The sequence below is a fragment of the Onychomys torridus genome, chromosome 4 (genome assembly GCF_903995425.1).
Source record: "Onychomys torridus chromosome 4, mOncTor1.1, whole genome shotgun sequence".
Taxonomy (NCBI): domain Eukaryota; kingdom Metazoa; phylum Chordata; class Mammalia; order Rodentia; family Cricetidae; genus Onychomys; species Onychomys torridus.
This window is the reverse complement of record NC_050446.1, coordinates 97,994,451-98,012,849: the sequence shown is the minus strand read 5'-3', so window position 1 is coordinate 98,012,849 and position 18,399 is coordinate 97,994,451.

Genomic DNA, 18,399 nt, shown 5'->3' with positions numbered 1-18,399 from the left:
TCTACATATGGAGGTGTTGTATATTTGGTAGTAAATAGCTTCACGGTCACTAGAAAATCTAGTTGTTTTTCTGGTTTTGTGGGTTTTTTTTTAATATTAGCAAACAAAATAATGCTTCATTTTGGCATTTTCATACTTAACTTGTTTTCATTGGTTCTATTTCTCTGCTTTTACCCCTGCATCCCTCTCCTGCCTTAGATGCTTCCACCTACAAGTAGTCTTCTTTCTACTTTCATGGCATAAGAGTTCTTCAAAACTTCCATTTCCCTCCTATGTAAGACTCCTTTAAGTAGGACCTGGACTTTAGAATCAACACCAAAGTGCAATAGGAGCCCCTTGGTAAAAGTGCTGAATGGTGGCAACCAGGTAGAAGCTGCTCTGATGACAGACAGATTCTGTTTGACTATGATAAGGCTTAAAATGTTCAAATTTGGATGTAAATTATTTTTAAAAGGAAACTGTCGACCAGCTCCTTTATTTCTACAGTCTTTGTGGACCTTGGGAGCCTGTACTTGACACACTGGTGCTGTGATCCTGGCATTAAGGCATTTACACTTGTGACTTTTGATTAAGTCTTCTACAAAATGAAATCATCAAATATAAGAGATTCCTGTAGGAAGGGAGAGTCTGTAGAATGGAAGAAGTGGCTGTTTCTAGGAAGTAAGACAATTTGCATCATTTTCTCCTAAACATTTATATTTTAAACCTTACATAAATATGTTAAAGTCATTAGAAATAAATATAGACTCTTTGAAGAAAGCTGTCAACTACCAATCATCACAAATGAATGAATTTATTAAAAGAGTCAGATATTTAATAGAAAACTTCAAAGTAAAGTTTATACACTAATTTCTAGGACTCATTGCTTCGGAAGTGTCCCCCTTCTGTATATGCCAATCCTAAAGCTACCACTTTCTGATCCTTACATTGGACAATGTCTTCAAAGTGACTTGCAAATCAGCTTAAATGCCCACATTAGTCCTTTCCCTTCTGGAACTCCACTGCAATCTCTCAAAGACAAGCTCTGATCTCAGTACATGAGTTGTTTCAGTAGGAAGAAGTTCTGAAGAAGCCAAAACTTTGTAACATCTCAAAATATTGTGAAATCTTTCCTTTTGGCTCCTGGTAGGTTTGAAAAATAAAGTAAAATCGGAGAACAATATCTTCACAGCTATAGTAAAACTATGAGTGATGATGTCAGTGAAATCAGGAAACATCAAAGTGAGAAGGGAAGGGCATCATACAGTTTTTGGTAATTACCTTTCCTTTGTGTGTGTGTGTGGGAGGGGGAGTGTGATTGAAGGCAGGACCCATGAATGCTCGGTGAGTGTTTTAACATTGTGACGCATTCCAGCATTGTTTTCTTCAGTTAACAACAATTTCTTTGCTCTCATTATATTTGTCATCTATACTCTAAATTCTTAGAAAATCAGCCAGGAAAAACATATGATTATTCAAATGTGAGTTGGTGAGATTTAGAGGCTTAGTTATAAATTTTAAAAATCAAGGCAGAAAAGTAGGGAGACATCAAGGATGCTTAAAAGAAACAGTACACTTCATCATGAATAAGTGATAGGAGAAAGAGAAAATGATAAAACTGTCAAGAACTAAAGGATTTCAAGTCTAGGGATGGAAAATGTCAGTGTATGAATGGGGCACTAGAGTGCAGTAAATATCATGACAGATTGTAAACTAGGATTCAATCTTTATCAAATTATTAATCAATATGGAAACAGATTCAGTGAATGGATAAGCTGAGGATAATAAGCTTAGAGAGACTATGCAGTGTTGAGGTAAGAAATGTGTATTTGGGAGTCTTATGGATAAACTGAACTGCTCAAGGGTATACAAGGGGATGAATGGAAATCCTGTAAGTTTTAAGGAAACACGTCAAAGTTGCAGGCATAGCCCAGTGGTAGAGTACTGTCAAGCAAACACAACATTCTGGGTTCCATCTCCAGCACCACAGGAGGAGAAGCAAGAGGAAGAGGAAAGAAAAGACTAAGTGAAGCAAAGTAACTCTCTGAATGAAGAAAGTGACCTTCAAGGTAAAGGTGAAAATACAACCCCCACACATGGACATGCATACATATGTGCACACACATGAAGAATGCACAAATTTCTTCAAAATATCAGGCTCATTCAAAAAAAGAGCATTAAACTGTTGAAAATAAAAGTCTGATTATAAAAGCTTAAGGGTATTTGGGATATAAATGGAAATCAGCCGAGGTGTTTGAATTGTCAATTATCCACCGTTTCTCTTTCCTATCAATGTAAGGGAGAAGTGTATAAAAGTAAAACAACCAGAAGAGCCCAGGGGGCATCCTTAGAGAAAATTATGCATGTTGGATTATTTGAATTAAAATATAATTGCAAATCTATCTTGGTGTGCATAGAGGGGAGAATAATGTAAAGTCATGCATGTGCTTTGTACTGCCTCTTTCCTACTCTCACGAATGCAAATTCTCCTAATATCAGAAAATATTTCTGGATGATGAGGAGCCCTAGAGTTTGGCTTTCATCATCTTTCCTGGGTGACTTTGCCTTTCCTTTTCTCCTGCTTCTAGCACTTCTGAAGGTCATGAACCCCATCTCATTACAGGTAGAATCCCATTTGAAATGTACTTCCATAATATCAAGATCGTTTTTGCTACATACAGACTTTTCCTTGAAGCATCTACACTAAAAAAACCAATAATGAGGTTCTTCCCAGGGAAAACTTTTCCCATTTAGTGGACTTTGCCTAGCATCTGAAGTTTCTCAGGGCTTAATGACATTTTCTCTGAAGTCTTGAAAATCGATCTCTTCAAGTTTTCTTTTAAAATCTTGGCAGAAGCAAGCCATTTCCCAAGGATAAGAAGAGCAAATCCATCCGTGGTGTGTAATTCATAAGGAGGGTATGCAACCTCTGGATTATGAGCATTGTTTCACTTGAGTAACTGACTTTAATATGTGGCATTTTCACTCCTTAACTAAAGGATTGCTGTATTTTACCTTGTTTGAATTAAAATTGAATGCTCAAAATATGGGGTGAAGTACTGGTCAAGGCTCAAGAAAAAAGGTGCTTTATTTTTATAAATAGATCAGTTGTTTAGATTGTTAAGTCTACTTGCATCTTTGGGGATTTTTGCCTTCTTTCTTTTCAGAGTGGGACACGGGCACTTGCTTAGCTCTCAACAAGTGGCTGTCAGTGAGAGGCAGGAACTACTCAAACTAAAGTCATCTGGCTTCCTTTTGTGAGCAAATTATTGAGGATTCTGCATCTGTAATAAGAAACTTAAGAGATGAGTATGAATTGAAGTTTGATAAGTTCCCTAGGAAGGAACGTAGATAAATAGCCCTCACCTCCATACATGACACAACATATACTTTCTAGTACATTATAAGACACTGATTGGAGATGGACAGATTTGGTTTCTGAAAAGTAATGGTTATGGACAGGTTGATTATGGGACTGTGACAGCCAAGCTCCACAGTTCCTGGACAGACTTCTTGGGACTTCCCTTAAGCTCCATATTCGGTTTCTTCCACCCCCAAATGAAGCTTTAGGGGTGCAATAAGGGGCTTTGGGGGACATGTCTAGTTTTCTAATACTTTGGAAATAATTTTCACAAATCTTTTTGAAAAACTAAAATGTAATGGTTTAGACTTTAAAATGTGGAAGCAGAGCTTAACGCTGATGCCTTCATTTTTATATCCAGGACTTTAATATTGAGACTTAGGGGAAGAATTGAGATACCTAGTGACAATTCAAAGACAGAATTATAAAACACAAAAGGAGATTGGATAGAGCTCAAGAGATCAGAGCTGTTGCTCCAGAGAAAATAACAAAGCTTTGGCTTCCCGTAAATGTGCCCAGTGCTGACAATGTGGGAACATAACTAGCTTTGATGAACTGAAGAAAACAGCTCTCAGCTTACCAGGCCTCAGGGCTGCTTTTCATTGTGCCTTCAGTTGGATACTTGCCATTTCAGTGTGAAGCACTTTACAGATATCATCTAATTTAATCACTATAAATCTTTGCTTCTAATGTGAGTGTAATTATTTGCATGTTATACGCCAGTAAATACAGATTAGGGAAAGGAGGTGCTTGTCCTTGGTGCTGAGTATGTGAGACAAATTCAGGAACAAAGTTCCATGCAGAACTTCAGAGGACACCTTTGAACTCAAGGGGAGAACAGAAGGAAGACCAAACATTACATGTTGATGGTAGAAAACAGCTTCCCATGAGCCCAAACCCATGTAAATTGTCCATTTGGAACTTGTTGATTTCCCACAACAGCTCACTGACATATTTGCTCTAATTTATTTAGTGAATCCTCTCTTTGCCACTGTTTTTGATAGACTACATTATCATATATCCCTGAAGAAGCCCAGTGTCTGCACACATCTGAGTGATAGCTTATATGGCTCATTGTGAAAAATAAGTTTAATTAGTATAACTGCACAGAGATTTCTCCATCTTATCACACATGGTGGTGTTATAATGTGTCCCGCACCGTTGGTCAGCCTCTTGCTTGCCATATTTTTTTTCATTTTCCTGCCTTGTTAACCACTTAATCTTTACCTATTATTCACTCTCAACTGTTGTTTTGAAAAACAAACTCATCACAAATAAACCTTAAAAAATTTTTTTGAATGAGAACTCAGCAAATCTTCTTCACCTGCATTGTTTTTCCTGAGTATGTTATAGGTTGTGTACACAGCTGCATCGCAGCATAGATAGTGAAAACATAACTCATTCCATGACTTCTCCATGATTAAAATCGAATAAGCATATTTATAGTGGATTCATTTTTTTTTTAAAGAAGCAAAATAAATGCATCTCAAAACCTAACTTCATCAACAAAGCATAACTAATCCAGTCCATCCACAATTTACTTGGGGTTTCAAAGTATTTTCAATTAAAAGAGAAACAAACAACCAAAATGATATTATAATACTCTCCATTTAAAAATGTCTCTGATCAGCCCAGCAGTGGTGGCACACACCTTTAATCCCAGCACTTGGGAGACAGAGGCAGGCAGATCTCTGTGAGTTCAAGGCCAGCCTGGTCTACAGAGCAAGATCCAGGACAGGCACCTAAGCATCGCAGAGAAACTCTGTCTCAAAAGAAAAAAAAATCTCTTTGATCTAGATTTTTTTAATTAAGCAGGTATATTTCTTATTTCTCAGAATTCATTTCACTCCCTTATTATTTTACAATGAATTAGTTAAATCAGACTATTATTAAAAATCATAGACTGAATGGCTCTTTTCAACAAAGATGTATATTTCACTTTGTGAGCCTGGCAACTCCAAGATCAAGTGTCTGCAGACTGTCTATGAAGGCCCCTCCCTGTGTGGTTCAGAGACAGAAAGAGGGAATGCGAGAAAGGGAGAGGAAGGATGGAGGGGGTGAGGGAAAGATGAGTGACAGGGAAAGAGGCAGGGGGAGAGATGATGTGGGGGAGAGGTAGAGTGGGGGGACGGGGAGAGATGATGTGGGGGAGAGGTAGAGTGGGGGAGAGGTGGAGTGGGGGAGAGGTGGAGTGGGGGGGATGGGGAGAGGTGAGGTGGGGGAGAGGTAGAGTGGGGGAAAGGTGAGGTGGGGGAGAGGTGGAGTGGGGGGGACGGGGAGAGGTGAGGTGGGGGAGAGGTAGATTGGGGGGGACGGGGAGATGTGGAGTGGGGGAGAGGTGAGGTGGGGGAGAGGTGAAGTGGGGGAGAGGTGGAGTGGGGGAGAGGTGAGGTGGGGGAGAGGTGGAGTGGGGGAGAGGTGGAGTGTGGGAGAGGTGAGGTGGGGGAGAGGTGGAGTGGGGGAGAGGTGAGGTGGGGGAGAGGTGGAGTGGGGGAGAGGTGGAGTTTGGGAGAGGTGAGGTGGGGGAGAGGTGGAGTGGGGGAGAGGTGAGGTGGGGGAGAGGTGGAGTGGGGGAGAGGTGGAGTGGGGGAGAGGTGAGGTGGGGGAGAGGTGGAGTAGGGGAGAAGTGGAGTGGGGGAGAGGTGATGGGGGAGAGGTAGAGTGGGGGAGAGGTGAGGTGGGGGAGAGGTGAGGTGGGGGAGAGGTGAGGTGGGGGAGAGGTGGAGTGGGGGAGAGGTGGAGTTTGGGAGAGGTGGAGTGGGGGAGAGGTGAGGTGGGGGAGAGGTGGAGTGGGGGAGAGGTGGAGTGGGGGAGAGGTGAGGTGGGGGAGAGGTGGAGTGGGGGAGAGGTGGAGTTTGGGAGAGGTGAGGTGGGGGAGAGGTGGAGTGGGGGAGAGGTGGAGTGGGGGAGAGGTGGAGTGGGGGAGAGGTGGAGTGGGGGAGAGGTGAGGTGGGGGAGAGGTAGAGTGGGGGAGAGGTGGAGTGGGGGAGAGGTGAGGTGGGGGAGAGGTGGAGTAGGGGAGAGGTGGAGTGGGGGAGAGGTGAGGTGGGGGAGAGGTAGAGTGGGGGAGAGGTGAGGTGGGGGAGAGGTAAGGTGGGGGAGAGGTGGAGTTGGGGAGAGGTGGAGTTTGGGAGAGGTGGAGTGGGGGAGAGGGATTACTAGATTTTAGTTCTGATCTCTTCTCCCATTTTCATTAGCACTAACCCCATCTTAGGCAGATCACACACCAATTCATCCAGACTAAATAACCTCCTAAATCCCCACTTTCCAAAGTCATCACACTAGGGTTTCAGGCTTGAATATGAGTTTGGTGGGGATACACATTCAGTCTTTAACCTATAATTACCTTCTCTCTGTACCCTCTGTCTACACACCTTTCTTTTTCTGCTAGGTGTGTGTGAATATAGAAGTCTTATTCACTACATTAATTCCAACACTGTTAAAGAGAATGAAAAACATGGACAGTTGTTTACTCTGCTCTAGAAGACATAACAGAGCACTTTCACCTGTGAAGATTTGATAATGTGTAGTTTATTCTTGGAAAGTTATTCAAAGTAGAAGCAAGCCCTTTCAACATTATTCAAAGAAAGGGAAAGAAGGACTATTTCCTTGAGGAACTTAGGAAAACCTGAACTTTCTGTCTGGTAATCTATAATCCATAAATTGGTGGATTTTAGTGCTTTGTGTTTTACCCACGAGATCATGGAATCATCACCATCCACATGCAGACTAAATGGCTTTATGAAATGTAAGTTAGAGCTCAAGCCCATCCCACTACATATAGATATCCAGCTCTATTTCTCATTTGCTTAAAACATTCTTTTTTCCCTTCTTGATGTTCTTGGTGCCCTCATTAAAATTCCACTGCTTACATCTATATTGGTTATTTATAGAATTTTAATTCTAATCTAGAGATATATAATAATAGGATACAAATAAAATAATGAACAATATAGCCAATTGTTATAGCAGCACAAGAGAATGAACAGAGTGCTACTGTAGCAGCAATACCAATTTTGATGCAGAAACCATGAAGGCACCTTAGTTCCTTACTTTCTTAATCTTTCTCAGTGTTTGGGGAACTTTCAATATACAAGTCAGATACTGTGTTTATCATCTTTGATGCAATTTTAAAAAGGTATCTTCATTAATTCAGTGTCCATGCTGTCCATGGTTGGTGTGAAAGAACACACCAATTTTGCATATTGATTTTATCTTACATAACAGAAATTTGATTTATCTTCCTGACATTTTTAAAAATTAAAAAGTATGTGTATGTATGAATGTTTGCTTGTATATATGTGCATTATGAATGTATCTGATGCCCATGGAATCCAGAAGAGGACATTGAATACCCTGGAACTAGAGTTACAGATGGTTGTGAGCTGTCATGTGTGTGGTAGGAACCAAAGCAGGTCCTCAGCAAGATTGCCAAGTGTAGTTTCTCCTCCTGGTGTTTAACATATTTTTTTTCTTCTGTGATTGTCAAAGGCCAACATGACATCTAACATATGGATTTTTATTTTGGTGGCAGTCTATCAATGACACTCTTCAAAGTAATTAAGCAGAAATGCTTGGATACAATAGAACAAGAATTAGAGTTCCACACACCTTTTCAGGATGCTTGATGTTTATAGCACCCAGTATATGAATTCTCACAGTTAAGTTGTTTCAAATTATTTGTGTATTTAATTTTTCATTCAAAAAATAGCTTTAAAAGCAAATGCCTCCTATAAATCTAATTTGAGTTGTCCAGCTACTTCTCTGGCCATTCACAGATGGCTTAGGCTTTCGACATCCTGTCAAACATGATTCTAACACAAGAAAATTAGAAAATTAACCAGGAAGACTGGTTACTGACAGTCACTGGAAACCAGGTGCTCAAGTGACAAGCACATGCCCGGAAGCTGGTCTTCTGTCACCAGTTTTTAGGGGATGTGAGTATTATGGTGGGGCAGCTGAACTGAGAGCACATCAACAGGGTCTCTTTATATTCTAAGACAGGCTGTCTGAAAAGCCTTTGCATATGTTCATTACAGCCACAGAAACCTGAGCATTTCACACCTTGGCGGAGTTGTTGGGTGCAGAGCTGTCTTTGAATCTAATTTTCATTCTGACAGAAACATGAGAAGTGAAATCGCTGCACGGCAGAAGAGAGAAAAGCCTTTGCACTGGGTTGTTTTCTGCAATCACATCTGGAGGGAATTCAGGAAAAAGCATACATGGATGAGCATTAGTTTGTATTAGGCTTAATGCAAACTGTTTCACCAGATAATGGCGAATGCAAGCTTCAAATTGCCCATATTCGGAACCCTTCCATTAGTGAGCGCCCCCTGAGACTTGGATCTAACTTGTTTACTGACAGCCTCCTGAATTTTTGATTATAAAAATAGTTAATCTTCTAGGATTTCAGTGTTCAGGATTTCTAACATATGTTAGAGAACATGCTAGAAACCCTATGAAGTCTACTTAAACTCACTGTGAAAATTTATAGGCAAATTAATAAAATGAAGTGAGGAAAGGCAGACTATCACATAATTTCTTTAAAAGACCACATTTAAAGGAAAAGCTCCCCTTTGCAGATCATTTACTTTTTATTCAGGAGCTAGACATGAGGTTATGTTTTTTTGTTTTTTTTTGAAAACTGATTTCTCAGATGCCTGTTGCATTGAGATTTTTACTTTGTGATTAAATCATTGGGCTGTTCAAAACAGTTATCATGTTATTCAACTGACTAATGGTTGATAAATATACAAATAGGTAAATATCTATGCGATTAAAGCAAGTCAGAGAAAATGTTCATAGCAATATACAGTTTAGGATTAATGTTCAATATAAAATACTTCCAACTCACTTACTTGCATATTGGAAGTTTTCCTAACAAAATGTTTTAAAAGTAACTGCATAGCACAACTGGTTTTGAGTGGTCTGGAGGAATAAACTACCCAAACACCCAGCATGCTTTTGCCAAAGTCAACATTAGACTTACTCATAACCACCAGAGCTTTGTCACAAAGACACAGAATTAGCCACATCGGCTATGATGCTTATCTGCTCCAGGGACTTAAACATTCAGAATGGTTTCTGCCATGGTAGGAAATGAATACAAATAATGAATTTCAGCTCTTTAAAAGAACTATTGTCCAGCTGATTTCAGTCCCCACTCTTATTGAAGATATGCCAGCAGTGTGATAGTAGATTATTCTTGAATTAAACTGACAATCAAGGAAGAAAGCCCTATTTAATTCTCAGGGGCTTTCTGGAAGCCCATGTAGTTGCATAGTGTCAGTATCACTTTGTATTGAAGATGGCAGGGAAAGGGTGTCTTCAATGTGGGTGAGGAAGGTACAGCATAGGGCAGCTGTGGTTTCTGTTATATCTTGAACTGGGATTTTTCTAGTTGATGAGACATATCTTAGTGATGATATTAATATTCCATCTCATACCTCTACTCAGTCACTATTTTGTTTCCTTGCCTCAGGTGAGCATCCTGTCGATATTTTGATTTGTATGATTCACATTCCTTTTTGTTCTTGAGGAATACGTATGTATTTCGAGAACTACACTCTTAAAAGTTGCCTTTTATAGCTTAATTGTGTGTGTGTGTGTGTGTGTGTGTGTGTGTGTGTGTGTGTGTGTGTGAGAAAGAGCACATGAATGCAGGTACCCATGGATGCCAGAAGAGGGCGATAGTTTCTTTGGAACTTACGGTGGTGGTAACACATCTAACTTGGATCTTAGCTAAGAAGGGAACTTAAGTTCTCTACAAGAGCAGTTCATGCTTTTAACTGCTGAGCCATCTCCACTAAACTTTCCTCATATTCCATGTTGTCACAGGAATGATGATGCCTGTGCTATTGTCCTTGTGGTGAAACACTTCATCATGTTTGTGAGGTTCATTCATTTTGTTTCTGCAGCTCTTTTCTCTTACTTCAGTCGATGCATCCTATTACATTATTTGTTTTAACCTCTTTGTGTATCCACCTTAATATGAACTGAAATTATATTATATCCATTCATTTGGGAGTTACCATGACATTTTTTGTAGTGCTCATTCTTTTTTCTTGGGGGTGTATGTTAAGGGACCACCCAGCATACATTCTTATTGATTTCTCTTTAGTACACATATAAATAGATTTTGTTAATGGAGATTGTTAACTAAAGTCTTTGGGTGGGGTGCTTTCTCACCTATATTAAACACTCTACAAAGCTGATGATGGACTAGAATTTTAATTGTAGTGGAAAGTTGGAATGTTCCAGTCTACTGCCAAATTACCTTGAGCTATCTTAGTTCCCCAACAGCCATTTACTGACTAATTCTGTGTATAACTTAACATCCTTGGGACTATTGAATAAATCATTTTAGAATGTACAGGCTGGCCTCTACCAATCCAAAGCTAAGGATGACATCAGATAATGTCTAAGCTTACATCTGACTTCACTGTTTGCCATTACCTGCCTGATAGATGTTTCCACCAAGGCATTTTAAAGGTGTCTTGTTTTATATTTTTCTTTGTTCAGTTAACAGAATGGATCCCAACAGGAGCAATGACTGGCTATTTTTGTTTGCCTTCCTTTCTAACTCCACTGTTTCAGATTGTTTCAGGGGGAAAGCTTAATATGTTAAACCTTTAACATCCAAATTTTTCAGTGCTCTATGCTTTCCATCTTTTGTCTCCCACTTTTCAGGGGATGTTATTGCATCTGCTACAACATGCAATACGATGGCTATTTGATACATTTCCCTATTTACATTTCTTCTGTTCATGTCAACTTTATTTACCTGAAATTTAGATGGTAACTTTGTCAGGCATTTCTAGGTATTTTGTTTGTTTGTTTTGTTTTTTAATTGAGTCTGTTTGTGACTTTGAAATTAAATAGCTTTCATAATTGTGTCACAGAGTAGGCAAATTCAGTCTGTGGGGGAATTTTCTTTTTCTTTTCTTTTCTTGTGTTTTTTTTTTACACTGTTATCCACAAGAAGTTTTGGCATAAATGTTATTTTGGGTACAGAAAGTTGTTATTGTATATTGACCTTATTTTTAGCCAGGCAGTAGTGGAGAACCATTAAAGGCTAGGCTCACCACCAAAAATATTGACTTTATTTTTACCGTAATTTATAGAACTTTGTCCTCATTAGAGCTAAGCAGAGTAAGAGGTTTGTTTCTTTTCTCAAAAAAAGGTTTTCAAACAAAAGTTTAATTTCTTTAAAAGTTATGAGATTATTGTTTTGTTTCTTATTATGAACTATTTGTATACATTGAGTTGTTCATTTATAACCATTTAAAACTTTTATGCATAAAGCTTTTTCTTTTCCTTTATACTATTGACAATATCTCTAATGATATATCTTTTTTGAAATTTTGTTAGTATTATGCTTCTTTAAAAGACCATTTTTTCTCTCTTATGTTTTCTAAAAATGTAGTTCTTTCTTCAAATTTTCTTGCTTCATTCACTCAAGGAATTCCTCAAGCTGCAGTGGAGCTGGTGGTAAAAGCAGGATATTCAATGAGAATATGGAGCAGGGAGTTTTCTCATTAGATGACCTCCATTACATCCCAGCAGGCTACTGATGATTTGAGTTTATGTTTTCCTAGATAGGATGGAGAAATTCATAATATTTCAAATTCAGCCAGAAAAACAGAAGAGCTTAATGGTAAAGAAAACAGTATGTAATTGCCATAATGGAAAAGAGAGGTGGGAAACTGTTTTCATAGAGAACATTTACTTTTAAGTAAGCTACCAAAGGCTTTTCAGTATGGGATCATCTAAGTGGATAAAAGTTCACCATATGTCCATAATTCTTCACCCACATAAGTACTCTCAAACTGAATCATGAGAAATGTGAACAAAATTAGTTTTATATAGATCTATGTTTGACAGGACTTGATTGGGTCACTGGTTGGCTGTCTCAGGAATTACACCAGAAATGTTCATGAGAAAATAAATGCTAGTGTGATCAACACCTGAAGAGGAGGGAGAAGAGAGCAGACTGAGCTCCAGAGAACTGAGCTGCTATGGAATTGCAGTAGATGCTTGAGCTAAGTTTACAGAGAACCCTGGGGTTGCAACAGCTTTCACATGTACCCTGAGATAGCTAGAAAGGCTAGATCTTCATAGCCCTTGCAGAGTGGAGGATACTTCTGGAATTTTATGATGAGACCTTGATCTACAAGTGATTTTTAATTGATTGCACAGTTAGCAAGTTCATGTCACTCAAAGTGGTATTCAGTGAAAATTTAGAATAGCTTTTTCAGCATCTAATGAGATGATCATGTGTGTTTTTTTTTTCTTTCAATTTGTTTATATGGTGCACTGCATTTACAGATTTTCGTGTGTTAAATCACCCCTGTATTTCTGAGGTGAAGCATAATTGATTGCAGTGGATGATTTTTTTTGATGTGTTGTTGGATTTGTTGGCCAGTATTTTATTGAGTATTTTTACATGGATGTTCATGAGGGAGACTGGTCTGTAATTCTCTTTCTTTGTTGCATCTTTGTGTGGTTAGTGTATCCGGGTAACTGTAGCATCATAATAAGAATTTGGTAGTATTCCTTCTGTTTCTATTAGATGGAACAATTTGAAGAGTATTGGTATTAACTCTTCTTTGAAATTCTGGTAGAATTATGTGCTGAAACCATCTGGCCCTGGGCTTTGTTGTTGTTGTTGGGAGGCTTTTTAATGACTGTTTCTATTTCTTTAGGGGCTATAGGTCTATTTAAATTATTTATCTGGTCTTGATTTAATTTTGTATGTGGTACCTACCAAGAAAACAAAATACCAAATAATCCAATGAAATAATAGAGTATAGATTTAAACAGAGAATTCTCAACGTAAGAATATCAAGTAGCCAAGATATACTTAAAGAATGGTTCAACATCCTTAGTCATCAGCAAAATGCAAATCAAAATGACCCTGAGCTACCATCTTACACCTATCAGTATGACTAAGATCAAAAACACTAATGACAGCCTATGCTGGAGAGGAGTTGGAGCAGGGGGAACACTCTTACACTGTGGGTTGGAGTGTAAACTTGTTCAGTCACTTTGGAAATTGATAACAGTGGTTTCTTAGAAAAGTGGGACACAATCTACCTCAAGACCCAGCTATACCACTCTTAGGTATATACCCAAGGGATGCTCAATCATACAACAAGGACAGTTGCTCAACTATGTTCAAAGCAGCATTATTCATAATAGCCAGAACCGGGAAAAAACTTAGGTGCCCCTCAATGGAAGAATGGATAAAGAAAATGTGGTACATTTACACAATGGAATATTACTCAGCTGTTAAAAACAATGACATCATGAAAATTGAAGGCAAAGGGATTTAACTAGAAAAATAATCATCCTAATGAAGTAACCCAGACCCAGAGAGACAAGTATGGTATATATTCACTCATAAGTGGATATTAGCTGTAAAGTAAAGGATAATTAGGCTTCAATCCACAGCCCCAAAGGGTCTAAGTAAAAAGGAGGGCACAAAGAGGGACACACAGATTTCCCTGGGAAGGGGAAATAGAAGAGATCTCCTAGGTAAACTGGAGGTGTTGGGGGTGGGAAAGGTGGAAGGTAGGAACATAAGGGATCATATTGGGTGGGTTGGGGACAGGATAGAGGAGGAGAGTAATGAAAGAGATGTCTTAATGGGGGGACACTTTGGCATTAGGGACAAACATGATGTCAATGATACTCCCAGGAATCTACAAGGATGACCCCAGCTAAGACTCCTAGCAATGGTATAGAGGGTGCCTTTTCCTGTAATCAGATTGGTGACTACTCTAATTGTCATCATAGAGCCTTTATCCAGTAACTGATGAAAGCAGATGCAGAGATCCATAGCAAAGCACTGGGCAAAGCTACAGGAGTCTTGTTGAAGAGAGGGAGGAGCGATTGTATGAGCCATGGGAGTCAAGGCTATGACAGGGGTACCCACAGAGACAGCTGGCCTGAGTTCATGGGAGCTCATGGACTCTGTACCAACAATTAGGGAGCCTGCATGGGACATACTTAGGCCCCTTCATGTGTGTGACAGTTATGCAGCTTGGCTTGTTTGTAGGGTTCTTAGTGGTGGGATCACACCCTGTCCCAGGCACTTGATCTGGCTATTGGGAATCTATTTATCATACTGGATTGCCTTGTCCAGCCTTGATGCAGGGGGAGGAGGTTGGTCCTGCCTCAACTTGATGTGCCTTGTTTTGTCGACTCCCATAGGAGATTTTCCCCTTTCTGAATGGAGATGGGGCAGGAGTACATAGGCAGAGGACTAGATGGTGGGGAGAATGGAGCAGGAAGAAAGGAGGGAAGGGAAACTATGGCCGGTATGAAAATAAACGAAAAACCCAGCCATACCACTTTTGGGCATATACCCAAGGAATGCTCAATCATACCACAAGGGCATTTGCTCAGCTACGTTCATATCATCATTGTTCATAATAGCCAGAACCTAGAAACAACCTAGATGCCCTTCAACTGAAGAATGGATAAAGAAAATGTGGTACATATACACAATGGAGTACTAGTCAGCAGAGAAAAACAATGACATCATGAGGTTTGCAGGAAAATGGATGGATGTAGAAAAAATAATCCTGAGTGAGGTAACCCAGACTCAGAAGGACAAACACGGTATGTACTCACTCATAGGAGGATACGAGATGTAAAACAAAGATGACTAGACTGCTACTCACAACTCCAGGGAGGCTACCTAGAAAATAGGAACCTAAGAAAGACCCAGGGATCACCCAATGACAGAGAAATGGATGAGATCTACATGAACAACCTGGACATGAGTGGGGGTAATGAAGGGCAAGGCTCGAGGGAAAGAGAGCTTAGGGGAGCAGGAGATCCCAGCTGGATCAAGAACAGAAAGGAAGAACAAAGAATAACAGACCATGATAAATGAAGACCACATGAGAATAGGAAGAAGCAAAGTGCTAGGAGGTCCCCAGAAATCCACAATATACCTCCACTGTAGACTACTGGCAATGGTCGGGAGAAAGCCCGAACTGACCTAGTCTGGTGATCAGATGGCCAAACACCCTAACTGTCATGCTAGAGCTCCAATCCAATAACCGATGGAAGTGGATGCAGAGATCCTTGGCCAGGCCCCAGGTGGAGCTCCAGGTGTCCAATTCTCGAGAAAGAGGAGGGATTGTATGAGTGAGAATTGTTGAGACCAAGATTGGAAAAAGCACAGAGGTAAATAGCCAAACTAATGGAAACACATGAACTATGAACCAAAAGCTGGTCTGGATAAGTGAGACAATTGAATAGCTTGAACTCTTTGGGAGGCACCCAGGCAGTGGGACCTGGACCTGTCCTTAGTGCATGAGCTGTCTGTTTGGAACCTGGGGCTTATGTGGGGACACTTCGCTCAGCCTGGAAGGAGGGGACTGGACCTGCCTGGACTGAATCTACCAGGTTGAGCTGAATCCCCAGGGGAGTCTTTGCCCTGGAGGAAATGGGAATGGGGGAGGGGGCTGAGGAAAGGGTGGTTGGGGGCAGGAAGGGGGAGGACCCATGGCTGATATGTAAAATTAAATTAAATTTTTTTAAAAAATGAAAAATTGAATAAAAGAAATAGAAAAATCTTTAATTAAAAATAAGATTTAGAATAGCAGAAGGGTTGCTGATATGCCTGGTTATTGTCCAGGTGGTAAAGTCTCATTGTGTCCATATGCCAACTATATGGCTAAGTGTGCTATTTTCTATTAATTTTAAATCTTCCATTCCTACCCTTCCTGGGAGAAAGCAGCAGCACTATTGTTACTTCACAAAATTATGAGTTGACGTTTTTGCTTCTGTGGTTCCCTAATGTCATTTACTTGGTAGTGATTGCATTGTTACTAAGATGCTGCTGCACTCACCAGGCTAAGGACGGATTGTTTCTGGTGACTCATTCAAGGGCTGTTACTTTACAACCTTGATGGTGATGGTAAGTGCAAATATTACCTGAGCTGTATGGGAAAGTCGGAAAGGCAATTCAGCTTTTTCTTGAGAGGTGGCTGACTTCAGCCATAGCAGTCACAGGGTCCAGAGGAGCTGCAGTGGGGCTTGGGGTTGGGTAGAGGCATTCTTTTGGCAGCATTCCCAGCACGGGGAGAAATAATTCTTTATTCCAGAAGTGAGACCTAGATTATCCATCATGGGTCCTACCACAATGACAACTACTTCAAAACCAAAGTAATGTACAGTGTTGTCTCATGTATTCTTGAAGATAAAACAATTTGTAGAAATGATTTAACAAGCATGAATTGGGCATAAACTATTTCTATTCCTAAAGTTATTTTTACTGATACATTCCTATCTTCTTGGATTGAATAATGCCATAGGAAATTTAATTTGAAAGAAATTATCTTATACTTTAAAGGACTAATTTTGATTAATTAAATAAACTGTTGGTTTGATTTTAAAAAAAAGCCTATTTTTTCACATATATGAAGCCAACTGAATCCTGTAAAAAACAAAAACAAAAACAAAAAAAAACCCTTTACTCCAGAATAACATCAGAGTTGCAAGTTAGAGCAGTCCTGCTTCCTCGTGTTGTCCTGACTCCAGTGGCAGCAGTAACTGTAGGGTGACTTACTCACCCTATTTGTAAGACAAGGGCGCCAGAGGGCAGACAAAAATATGTGCTAATTGCCATGCACTGTTGGTTCTAGCCTTTCTGTCTTCTCTATATATCACAATCCTTTTGTCCACATACCCTGAAATCTTCTCTCTTCCTCCCTCACTCCCTCTCACTCCATTTACTCCATTCATACTCATTAAATATAACTAAAAAAGAATTTGATCTCTTCATATATAATAGTTATGGGATTTATTTATAATTTCCCCTCTGAGAGAAAATATGTTTCATTATAGAATAATTTTTTGGTTCTATCCATTTTCCTGAAAATTGAGTAATTTCATTTTTGTTATACTTGGTAACAAAAGTATATGCATCACACCTTCATTATTCATCCATAAGTTGATGGACATCTAAGCTTCCTTCATTCCCTAGCTATTATGGAATAGTATATTAATGAACATGAATCTATAGGACATAATTTATAGAATTCTTTATATGTCAAGAATGGCATAGCTGAGTCAAATGTACTTTTATGTTTAGGTACCTGAGAAACCTTCAGATTGATTTCTCAAGTCTCTCTTGAAAATTACAAGCATTTCTAGCAGGAAGAATAGTGGTAATTAAAATAATAATCCAATCAATTGCCTAACCCCAGAAGAGCAAGCATCAGTGCAAAAACTCAAAAACAAGATACTATGCCTCATGGAAAAACTGATAATCATACAAAAATGACCTCTGTTGAATAATTAGATTTAATCCTAAAGAATTCAAAGAAAAGCATAAAGATGCTTAAAGAAATAAAACAGGGCACACACTAGACTGAATGGACTCTGTGGGAACAGAAATAATTAGCTGAATTAAATAAGGAAGACAATGAAGAATATGAGAGTGGAATTCAGTAAAGAGATAGAAACAATGAAAAGAAAAAGCCCTGAAATGTCAAAAATGAGAAATTAACAATTCAATTGAAAGGCTCCATGGAGATTCTCATTAATAGGGTAGATAAAGTATAGGACAGACTATCAGGTTTGAAGATGAGATAAGAGAATTAGAACATCCAAAAGTGGACAAAAGGAAACTAATTACAAGGCATAAACAGAAATTTGTACTATATGGGACATAAGAAAACCCCAAATCTGCCAATCATGGACAATGAAGGAGAATTGCATGCCACAATCACAGAAAACATTTTCAATAACATCTCAGTAGAAAAGTTCCCAAACCTAGGGAAAGAAGTGCCAGGCCAAGCAGAAGAGACATTAACAACATTGAACTGACCAGAGCAGGAGATAATCTCACTATATTAATCTGTAGCCAAAACAATAAATAAACATAGCAAAGAAAGCATATTGAGAGCTGTAAATAGAAGAGGAAACAAAACACATATAAATACAAGCCTTTCAGAAAAACAGATTTCTCAAAAAAAAAAAGAATAAATAAACGTTTTTGAATTGGTGAAATTTAAACTCTGACAACTGAGCTAACTTTT